This window comes from Arachis duranensis, unplaced genomic scaffold (genome assembly GCF_000817695.3).
Source record: "Arachis duranensis cultivar V14167 unplaced genomic scaffold, aradu.V14167.gnm2.J7QH unplaced_Scaffold_5501, whole genome shotgun sequence".
In the NCBI taxonomy this organism is placed as follows: Eukaryota; Viridiplantae; Streptophyta; class Magnoliopsida; order Fabales; family Fabaceae; genus Arachis; species Arachis duranensis.
In genome coordinates, this window is record NW_026264955.1 from 650633 (window position 1) to 662751 (window position 12119).

Consider the following 12119-nt stretch of genomic DNA (forward strand, 5'->3'; position numbering starts at 1 on the left):
TCTTCAAGAGGATAACGCCACCCACACTAAGGTGGACTCATTCCTTAATCTCCTTGTCTATTTATTTTTCTATTTTCGGTTATGAGCTTTATGTTTGGCTATGTTTTGTGTCTTCACTACATGATCACTAGTGTCTATGTCTTAAAGCTATGAATAATTCCATGAATCCTTCACCTCTCTTAAATGAAAAAGGTGCTTAATTACAAAAGAACAAGAAGTACTTGGATTTCAAATTTTATCTTGAAATTAGTTTAATTATTTTGATGTGGTGGCAATACTTTTTTTTTCTGAATGAATGCTTGAACAGTGCATATTTTTTATAGTGAAGTTTATGAATGTTAAAATTGTTGGCTCTTGAAAGAATGATAAACAAAGAGAAATGTTATTGATAATCTGAAAAACCATGAAATTGATTATTGAAGCAAGAAAAAGCAGTGAAAAAAAAGAAAGTGGCGAAAAAAAAGAAAGAGAAAGAAAAAAAAAGAAAAAGCAAGCAGAAAAAGCCAATAGCCCTTAAAACCAAGAGGCTAGGGTAAAAAGGATCCAAGGCTTTGAGCATTAATGGATAGGAGGGCCCAAGGAAATAAAATCCAGGCCTAAGCGGCTAAATCAAGCTGTCCCTAACCATGTGCTTGTGTCATGAAGGTCCAAGTGAAAAGCTTGAGACTGAGTGGTTAAAGTCATGATCCAAAGCAAAAGAGTGTGCTTAAGAACCCTAAACACCTCTAATTGGGGACTTTAGCAAAGTTGAGTCTCAATCTGAAAAGGTTCACCCAGTTATGTGTCTGTGGCATTTATGTATCCAGTGGTAATACTGGAAAACAAAGTGCTTAAGGCCACGACCAAGACTCAATAAATAGCTGTGTTCAAGAATCAACATACTGAACTAGGAGAATAAATAACACTATCTAAAATTCGAAGTTCCTATAGATGCCAATCATTCAAAGTTCCTATAAAGTGAGATGCCAAAACTGTTCAGAAGTAAAAAGCTACAAGCCCTGCTCATCTAATTAGAACTAAGTTTCATTGATACTGTGGGATTCATTGTATATTCTCTTCTTTTTATCCTATTTTGTTTTCAGTTGCTTGGGGACAGGCAACAATTTAAGTTTGGTGTTGTGATGAGTGGATAACTTATACGCTTTTTGGCATTGTTTTTACAAGGTTTTTAGTATGATTTATTGAGTTTTTAGGATATTTTTGTTAGTTTTTAAGCAAAATTCACATTTATGGACTTTAATATGAGTTTGTGTGTTTTTTTGTGATTTCATGTATATTCTGGCTGAAATTGAGGGACCTGAGCAAAAATCTGATTTAGAGGCTGATAAAGGACTGCAGATGCTTTTGGATTCTGACCTCCCTGCACTTGAAATGAAATTTTTGGAGCTACAGAAGTCTAAATGGCGTTGGAAAGTAGACATCTAGGACTTTCCAGTAATGTATAATAGTTCATAATTTGCCCAAGTTTAGATGACGAAAACTGGCGTTTAACGCCAGGTTTCTGCCCTATTCTGGCGTCAAACGCCAAAAACAAGTTGCAAAGCAGAGTTAAACGCCAGAAATAAGTTACAAACTAGCGTTTAACTCCAAGGAAGACCTCTACACATGAAAGCTTCAATGCTCAGCCCAAGTACACACCAAGTAGGCCCGAAAGTGGATTTCTGCATCATTTACTTAATTCTGTAACCCTAGTAACTAGTTTAGTATAAATAGAAATTTTTACTATTGTACTTGGGGTCTTTTTCCCTATTTTCAAATTCATATGCCATTTGGAGAGGCTGGCTATTCGGCCATGCCTAGATTAAGGTGTGGAACTCTGCTGTTCCTCGAGTATTAATGCAAAGTACTATTGTTCTTCTATTTAATTCATGCTTATTCTTATTCTAAAGATAATCATTCACACTTCAAACTGATGAATGTGATGATCCATGACACTCATCACTATTCTTACTTATGAACGCGTACCTGACAAACACTTCTGTTCTACCTGCGAAAGCTAGAGTGTTTATCTCTTGGATTCCTGGTCCACGATGCAGGGTTACCTCTCCTGACAACAGAGTCTTCCATTCTGTGAGATCAGAGTCTTCGTGGTATAAGCTAGAATCCATTGGCAGCATTCTTGAGATCCGAAAAGTCTAAACCTTGTCTGTGGTATTCCGAGTAGGATCTGGAATGGGATGCCTATGACGAGCTTCAAACTCGCGACTGTAGGGCGTGGTGACAGACGCAAAAAGATAGTAAATCCTATTCCTACATGATCGAGAACCAACAGCTGATTAACCATGCGAGAAACTATAGAGGACCTTTTTCACTGAGAGAATGGAAAGTAGCCATTGACAACGGTGACGCCCTACATACAGCTTGCCATAGAAAGGAGTATGAAGGATTGGATGAAGGCAGTAGGAAAGCAGAGATTCAAGAGGAATAAAGCATCTCCATACAATTATCTGAAATTCCCACCAATGATTTACATAAGTACCTCTATCTTTATTTTACGTTCTCTTTATCTTTGAATTATTAAAACTCTATAACCATTTGAATCCGCCTGACTGAGATTTACAAGGTGACCATAGCTTGCTTCAAGCCGACAATCTCCGTGGGATCGACCCTTACTCACGTAAGGTTTATTACTTGGGCGACCCAGTGCACTTGCTGGTTAGTTGTGCGAAGTTGTGAATAAGAGTGATATTATAATTGTGCATACCAAGTTATTGGTGGCATTAAGATCACAATTTTGTGCACCAGTCTTCATCTTCTTTAGAAGATGAATAGTCATCAGAGCTCATGAATGGTAAAAAGAGGTTGAATGGAATCTCTATGGTCTATAGGTGAGCCTCATATTCCTTAGGTTCCTCAATTGGGAATTCCTTTTTGTCCAGAGGACGTCCCAAGAGGTCTTCCTCACTGGGATTCATGTCCTTCTCCTCCTCTGTGCATTTGGCCACACCAAGCAAGGTTATGGCATTGCACTCTATTTTTGGATTCTCTTCTTTTACTCAGCTGGCCCACTTGTGCCCCTAAATTTCAAATGGAGGACCTTGTTTCATTCATGAAACTTAGAGTGGCCCTAGATAGATCAGAGACTATGTTTGCTAAGCTAGAAGGACTCTGCTCAGAATTCTATGTCTGTTGTTGAGAGGATGATAGAAAAGGCTTGCTATTACTAAACCTATTTCTTCCACCATTATTAAAGCCTTGTTGAGGCTTTTGTTGATCCTTCCATGAGAAATTTGGATGATTTCTCCATGAGGGATTATAGGTGTTTCCATAGGCTTCAACCATGTAATTTACCTCTGCCATTGCAGGGTTCTCAGGATCATAAGCTTCTTCTTCAGATGATGCTTCTTTAGTACTGTTGGATGCATTTTGCAAACCATTCAGACTCTGAGAAATCATATTAACTTGTTGAGTCAACATTTTGTTCTGAGCCAATATGGCATTCAGAGCATCAATTTCAAGAACTCCCTTCCTCTGAGGCATCCCATTATTCATAGGATTCCTTTCAGAAGTGTACATGAACTAGTTATTTGTAACCATGTCAATGAGTTCCTGAGCTTCTGCATGCGTTTTCTTCAGGTTAATAGATCCACCTGCAGAATGGTCCAATGACATCTTAGACAATTCAGACAAACCATCATATAATATATCCAGGATGGTCCATTCTGAAAGCATGTCAGAAGGACACTTTTTGGTCAGTTGCTTGTATCTCTCCCAAGCTTCATAGAGGGATTCACCTTCTTTTTGTCTGAAGGTTTGAATATCCACTCTAAGCTTACTCAGCTTTTAAGGAGGAAAGAACTTGGCTAAGAAAGTCGTGACCAGCTTATCCCAATAGTTCAGGTTATCTTTAGGTTGAGAGTTCAACCATACTCTAGCTCTGTCTCTTACAGCAAAAGGGAAAATCATAAAACTGTAGACCTCGGGATCAACCCTATTGGTCTTAACAGTATCACATATCTGCAAGAATTCAGTTAAGAACTGAAAAGGATCTTCTGATGGAAGTCCATAAAACATGCAATTCTGTTGCATCAGAGAAACTAGTTGAGGCTTTAGCTCAAAATTGTTTGCTCTTATGGTAGGGATTGAGATGCTTCTTCCATGTAAGTTGGAATTTGGTGCAGTAAAGTCACCAAGCATCTTCCTTGCATTATTGTTAGGTTCGGCCATGTCTCTTTCTTTTTCAAGATTCTCTATAAGGTTTTCTTTGGATTGTTGTGCTTTAGCTTCTCTTAGCTTCTTCTTCAGAGTCCTTTCTGGTTCAGGATCTGCTTCAACAAGAATGTCTTTGTCCTTGCTCCTGCTCATATGAAAAAAGAAGAGAACAAAAAAGAAGAGGAATCCTCTATGTCACAGTATAGAGATTCCTTTATGTGAGTAGAAGAAGAAAAGAATAGAAGAAGAAAAATTCAAACATAGAGAGAGAAGATAAGAGGGTTTGAATTATGAGTAGAAGAGAAGTGTTAGTAGATAAAGAAATAAATAGAAGGATATGAGAGAAAGAGAATTTCGAAAATTGTTTTTAAAAAATGGTTAGTGATTTTAGAAAATTAAGTGAAGAAATAAAATTAAAATTAAAATTTAAAACAATTAGTTAATTAAAATAATTTTGAAAAAGAGGAAGGTGATTTTCGAAAATTAGAGAGAGAAAAGTAGTTAAGTAGTTTTGAAAAAGATAAGAAACAAACAAAAAGTCAATTAGTTAGTTGAAAAAGATTTGAAAATCAATTTTAAAAAGATAATAAGTTAGAAAAGATTTTGAAATTAAAGTTTGAAAAAGATATGATTTGAAAAAGATATGATTAAAAAGATATGATTGGCAAGATATTTTGAAAAAGATTTGAAAAGGAAATTAAAAAGATTTGATTTTTAAAATTAAATTTGATTACTTGACTAACAAGAAACTAAAAGATATGATTTTAAATTTAAAGATAGAACCTTTCTTAATAGGCAAGTAACAAACTTGAAATTTTTGAATCAAATCCTTAAATGTTAGTAATAATTTCGGAAACAAGAGATAAAATTAAGAAAAAGATTTTTGAAAATTAATTTTAAAGAGTTTTCGAACATAAAAAGGAAAAAGAAAAGATTTGATTTTGAAAAAGATTTTGAAAAGATAAATTTTTAAAATTGAAATCTTGACTTGACTAACAAGAAACAACTAATTTTAAAATTTTTTGCCTAAGTCAACCCAAAGATTTCGAAATTTATGAGTAAAGTAAGGAAAATATATTTTTTTGATTTTTTGATTTTTTAATGAGGAGAGAGAAAAACTACAAAATGACTCAACACAAAAATTTTGGATTAAAACAAACGATGCATGCAAGAACACTATGAATGACAAGATGAACACCAAGAACACTTTGAAGATCAAGATAAACATCAAGACTTATTTTTTAAAAAGTTTCAAGAAAAGAGAAACATACAAGACACCAAACTTAGAGATTTTTAATGCTTAGACTCTAAGAATTAAAGAATGCATATGAAAAACAAGAAAAGACACAAAACAATAAAATATGAAGATCAAACAAGAAGACTTATCAAGAACAACTTGAAGATCATGAAGAATGCAATGCATGAATTTTTCGAAAAATGCACCAATTTTAAAAACATGCAATTGACACACAAACTAACAAAATTGACTCAAGACTCAAACAAGAAACACAAAATATTTTTTTGATATTTTTTATTTTATATTTTTTTGAATTTTTCGAAAATTATTTTTAGAAAAAAACAAAAAAGAAGAAAAATTTTATTTTTATAATTCACACCTTTGCAACTCCGCACAACTAAGCAGCAAGTGCACTGGGTCGTCCAAGTAATAATTCCTTACACGAGTAAGGGTCGATCCCACGGAGATTGCCGACTTGAAGCAAGCTATGGTTATCCTGTAACTCTTAGTCAGGAGATTAGTGATAAAAATGATTTTGTTTATAAAAAGTAAAAGAGCATGAAATGAATGATACTTGTTATTTAGTAATGGAGAACAGGTTGGGGTTTCAGAGATGTTCTATCTTCTGAATCTCTACTTTCCTATTGTCTTCTTCTCCAAACACGCATGGCTTCCATCCATGGCAAGCTGTATGTTGGTGGATCACCGTTGTTAATGGCTACCATCCGTCCTCTCAGTGAAAATGGTCCAGGTACGGTTTCTGTACGGCTAATCAACTGTCGGATCTCTCGTTTCAGATGAAAAATACCAAGCACGGCTACCGCATGGCTAATCATCTGTCGGTTCTCACTTGTGTCGGAATAGGATCTCTCTATCCTTTTTCACACTGTCACTGCGCCCAACATTCATGAATTTGAAGCTCGTCACAGTCATCCCGTCCTAGATCCTACTCGGAATATCACATACAAGGTTTAGACTTTCCGGATATCAGAAATGCTGCCAATTGGTTCTAGCCTCTACCACGAAGGTTTTGATCTCACGAGTTTGAATGCTCTGTTGTCAGGAGATGCAAGTCAAGCTCATGGACTAGAAACTCATGAGATACGCACTCAAGCTGTCACCCAATGACTACGTTGAGCTCAGATAGAACGGAAGTGGTTGTCAAGCACGCGTTCATAAATTTGAGAATGATGATGAGTGTCACGGATCATCACATTCTTCATATTGAAGTACGAGTGAATATCTAAGAACAGAAGCAAGCGTGATTGAATAGAAAATAATAGTAATTGCATTAATCCATTAAAACACAGCAGAGCTCCTTACCCCCTCTTATTGGGTTTAGAGACTCATGCCGTAGAAGATACAATATGAGATGTAAAATGTCATAAGTTTCAAAATGAATCTCTAAAAGTAGTTTTTATACTAAACTAGTAACCTAGGCTTACAGAAAATGAGTAACTAAGTGCAGATAGTGCAGAAATCCACTTCTGGGGCCCACTTGGTGAGTGTTTGGGCTGAGCTTTGAAGTTTTCATGTGCATAGGCCATTCTTAGAGTTAAACGCCAGCTTGGGTGCCAGTTTGGGCATTTAACTCCAGCTTTGGTGTCAGTTCCGGTGTTTTACGCCAGAAAAGAGTCTCTGGCTGGCATTTAAACACCAATTTGGGCCATCAAATCTCGGGCAAAGTATGGACTATTATCCGCCCAAGATGTTAGCTTTCCAGCCCAATTGAGAGCATGCCAAATGGATTTTTGTAGCTCCAGAAAAACACGTTTGCGTGCAGGGAGGTCAGAATCCAACAGCATCTGTAGTCCTTTCACAGCCTCTGGATTAGATATTTGCTCAGGTCCCTCAATCTCAGCCAGAAAATACCTGAAGTTATAGAAAAACACACAAACTCATAGTAAAGTCTAGAATTGTGATTTTTGAATAAAATTAATAAAAATATTATAAAAAATGAACTAAACATGCTAAAAATAAATGAAAACACTACCAAAAAGCGTATAAAATATCCGCTAATCAGGGGCCATTGAAGCTTATAGGTGAGATTGCCACCCACTCAATATGTTCTTGGTACAAAATTGCTTCCTCACCAACTTCCTCTTCCCCATCACTCAAATCAAAACAAGCAGGTTGTGAGAAGTCTACCTCTGTGTCTCTCTCAAACTCAATTGGAAGAGGCTCATTCGGTTCATTAAGGGGATTGACCAATGATGAGTCCATATTTGATGAGATATTTTGACTTGATTTGGATGGATTTCATCACATAAACACACATTTAAGCACCAAAATAGCATACTTTTGTGTTAGATCCCTAAATTGTGCCTAAATGTGAAAACATTCAATTTTGCTTGAAATGAGCAATTTAATTCCACTTTTATTCCATTCGATGTCGTGATATGTTTGTTGAATGATTTCAGGCCTTAGAGGCAAGGATGGATGGCCAAAAGTGGAAGAAATCATGTACAAGGGAGAACACATGAAGAAAACAAGGAAAAGAACACACAGCGACGTTTGTGTGCGCACAAGTACCTATGCGTACGCACAGGAGGATTTTCAGCCAAGTGTGCAGACGCACAGACCTGCACGTGATTTTATTAATGAAACATGTGCTTCGCAATTTCTGAGGCCTCTTGGCCCATTTTTGGAAGGCTTGAAGGCTGAATTGGAGTGCTATATCAAGGGGAATTCAACACTTAACAAGAGAGCTCACTTGTAGGGTAAAAAACATATAGTAGGAGTAGGAGTAGTGTAGATTAAGAAATTCTCTCTTAGGGTTCTTAATTAGGGTTTTCTAAGGTTTAATATCTCAAGTCTTGCTTTTGGAATTTGAAATTTACATTGTAAGTATTTCTTTAATTGTCTCCTTTTATTATATTACTTTGCCTACACTTTCTTATATTTTAGCTTCCTTTGTTAATTTACACAGTCTTGCAATTTTGGAATTCTAGTTGTTGAATTTGACGATTGATGCTTATTTTATGTTTGTTTGAGTTGCTTTTATGGATTTTGATCATTTGTGGTTCATAGTTTTCATCATTTTCCCAATTTTGCTATGTTTTATGTTTATGTCCACTATGTGTTCGATAAAATGCCAATCTTAGTTATGGGGTAGATTTCCACCCTTTGGCTTGGGGAAAATGTTTATGGATTACTAGAGCCATAATGTCAAACATTTAGTGATAATTCTTCGGTTGTTAAGGGTTGACTTAGTGAGATTAATCCATCATAATTATCATAGTTGTGGTTATGGCAAGGAAGGGATTCTATAACTCATCCCAAGTCAAGGTTTCATTTATGTTTTAAACCATATTACAATTAATTTATAGCATTACTTATTTATATTACATACATAGTTCTTTTGTTCTTTTATTAGTTTATTAATTGCGATTTTGTCTTGTTCTTTTATCTCTTTACTTGTTTATTTCAATCATTGAGAACCCCTTTGCTTCCTCACAGCCAAAATTTGCACGCTCATTGTTGCTAGTTCCTAGGGAACACGACCCGGGAGTCTAAATACTCTCGGTTAAATTTGGTTTGAATTGTGACATTATCTTGAATTGAATTTATGATTGGGAGGATTCATTGCCGGTTTGGACTATACTCACAATGGAATTATTTTATCTAGTTTTTCAAATTGGCATAAATTCTCTCTTATCATGAGTGCTATATTTTTTGTTGTTGTAAATATGTCCATAGTGTGAATAGATACTTTTTGGGTTGTTTGCTTGTTTTTACTATTAGTTAGGATTTTCGGTTCTTTTGTTAATTGATGTCTTTAGCTTTTATTTTGAATTTTCTCTATGAGTTATCACCCTCTTGGTTTGGAGTTTGATTGTGATCATTTTGTAGAGATTGATAACCTCAATTTTGGATTGCATCATGGGTTTGGAGCACCAATTTTGGGAGGAGCAACCTCCTCCATATGATAATGAACCGTACCCTCCCCAATATGCATACCCAAACCAAGGAAATGGTGGATTCCACTATGACTATACACCTCCACCACCATATACCTATGACCCCTACCCTCAACACAACCCTCAATCACCTTATTTTCAAACACCACACCAATACCAACATCCACCTTCTTACATACCACCTCTAAACACTTGCCAACATGGACCACCTCCTACAGATACAACCTTCTTCCCGACCAATGAACCCCAATTTCCACCCCATGGTGAAACTTTTCCACTCTTGCCCCAAGAACCACAAGACCTTCAAGCCTTTCTCCAAGAGCAAGAAGGATTCCGCAGGATACAAGGGCAATTTGTGGCAACCATAGCCAAAGCGGTGAACCGCTTAGTCCTCTTACGCTCATCTGATAAAGACACTTCTCTTGAAGAATGTGAAGGATCAACTAAAGAATGAGGTGTAGAGGAGAGCATGGAGCTACAAGGGAAGGAAAGAAGAGTTAGATCATGACATGCAACAGGAGGGATAGAGGGAAGTATGCGAACCGGAGGAGAGAAAGGGAGAATTAAGGGAGATTGATCAAGATGAGGATTCCATCGTTAATGATTTTTTGTCCTCTTTGGTCAATCCCCTCAATGAGCCTGATGAACCTCTTCCCCTTGAGTTGGAGAGAGACATGGAGGTAGACTTCTCACAACCTCCTTGTTATGATTTGAGTGATGGGAAAGAGGAAGTTGGTGATGAAGCAATTCCGTTCCAAGAACATATTGAGTGGGTGGAAATTTCACCTTTGAGCTTCATTGGCCCCCATCAATATGCTATGTTGGAGACGGATTACCAACTTAAGGTCCTTCTTGGGTTGGTAAATGGAGGAGAAAGGTGTATTGGTTGTCAAAAAAGTCCAAGGTTCTTCAAGAAAATCAATTTAATACTTAGGGTTCAAGTGGTGTGTAGAGCACAACTGGGTGATTTCCGGAGAATGTTGGGGTACTTCAACGGTAGAATTAGAGCTTGTCTATCCGGTTTGGAGCATAGAAAACAACATGAAGGAGAACGGGAAATGAGAATATGGGATCTCGGAGGAGAGTCAAAGACCAAGTATGGATGGAGGTTCAAGGAGGAGTGGAAACACAAGCCACCCTAGCTAGAGTCTCCTCAATAAGTCCAACTTAAGGACTATAAACCAAAGTGCTAGGTGGGAAACACCCCACCATGGTAACATCTTTCTTACCCATTCTCTTTGCTTGTAGTCCTAGTTTCTTGCATGTTTTCTTGTCTTAGTTGGTTTAGGATTAGTTAATTTTGCAGATAGTAGGTTAATTTTAATATGGATCATGATTTTGTGATGTTTTGAATGTTTTGGGGTTGAAATGTTGATTGAGCTAAGGCATAACACCTTTGAAATAAAAGAAAATTTTTTTGCAAAACAGAGCATCTGTGCGTACGCACGCTGCTGTGCGTGCGCACACAACTGTGAGTTATGTGACCTGTGCGTGCGCTCGCACACTCTTTGTAGTACCCTCTGGTGGGAGCGCTGGCTTAGCCTGTGCACACGCACACATGATCCTAAAAAAAGTAACATGTGCGTACGCACATATCTGTTTGTACACACACCTCTTACCCCACCTTCTGTCCAGAGCATTCGCACGACTTGTGCGAGCGCATACCTCCCATTTTTTCCTGGTGTGCGTACGCACAAGTGCTATTTTTGGCAAAATTTTTATTACATTTTTCTTTGAGCCCTAACACACTTCCATCCCCTCCACCCCTCCCCTACCTTGCTTTTTTCATGTTTTTCTAGTTTCTTTGCATTTCATTTTTTATATTAGTAATTGAATAAATTGCAAGTGTTTGATGATTGATTGGGTTGTTTCTTGATTGAATTACACTAATGCACTTTTACTATGCTTTAAGTTATGAGTGCCTAGTGGGTTTGAATGCCCATGCTTTGATTGTACCACTAGGACAAATTATGTAAGTGCACTGAATTAGTGAATTGAGTTGAAATTACTTGTTTATCATGATTTTTCATATTAAATTCATCACATGACCAATACTTGTTCCTTGTTAATGCTTTGCATTTGTTTGAGTGACTCAACTTGATCCTTATCAAGTATGCCACTTTTTGTAACAAGTATCTTACCATGTGACCCTTTCTTTATGTTTCATGATGAATAAGGAGTTTTTGGTTTATTATTAAATTGGTTATTATTAATTGTGCTATCTTCTATCAATTTTGCACTTTCACATGCACAACTTCAATATCCAATAATTCCTAAACTCAATTCACTCTTGTGGTAATTGCCTAAGTATGCTTGTCCTTAATTGATGTTCATCTATTGCTTGTAACTTAGGCCATTTAATTGAGGAACTCATGTTTACCTCTTTGATCGTGTGGATGGCATTTTAACTGGCCATTGTGTGTGTGTTCCAACCGCGCGTATAATTGGAATGCACACATGGCTCATTTTTTTTTATCATACCACACCACTATGAAAGCTTCCTCAATTAGATGCTTATTTACTTAGCCCTTTACCCTTTTGTGCTACTTGCCCTATGATTCCTAATTATACCTTATTCACTCTTTTTCAGGATGAGACATAACGACAAGGAGCCGGGAGAGAAGGAGGACACCAAGGATGGAGATGCCAAGCCCGCATTGGACTTGGGGATTTTGCCACAACCTGAGTCCCCGCATCCACCAGCTGAAGGTGGAGGACCCTAGAGCCATTCTCCCCGGATTCTGTCTGTGCACGGAGGACCGTGTAAAGCTTAAATGTGGGGGAGGATTCTATATATATATATATTGCAT

General features: G+C 37.0%; 1 non-coding gene across 1 annotated transcript; it reads left to right on the forward strand.

The window, feature by feature from the left end:
- Nucleotides 1-3666: 3666 nt before the first annotated feature.
- On the forward strand, nt 3667-3774 carry LOC127744529 (small nucleolar RNA R71). The gene has a single exon (XR_008005483.1). It is a non-coding gene; the product is annotated as a small nucleolar RNA R71 (small nucleolar RNA).
- Nucleotides 3775-12119: the final 8345 nt, after the last annotated feature.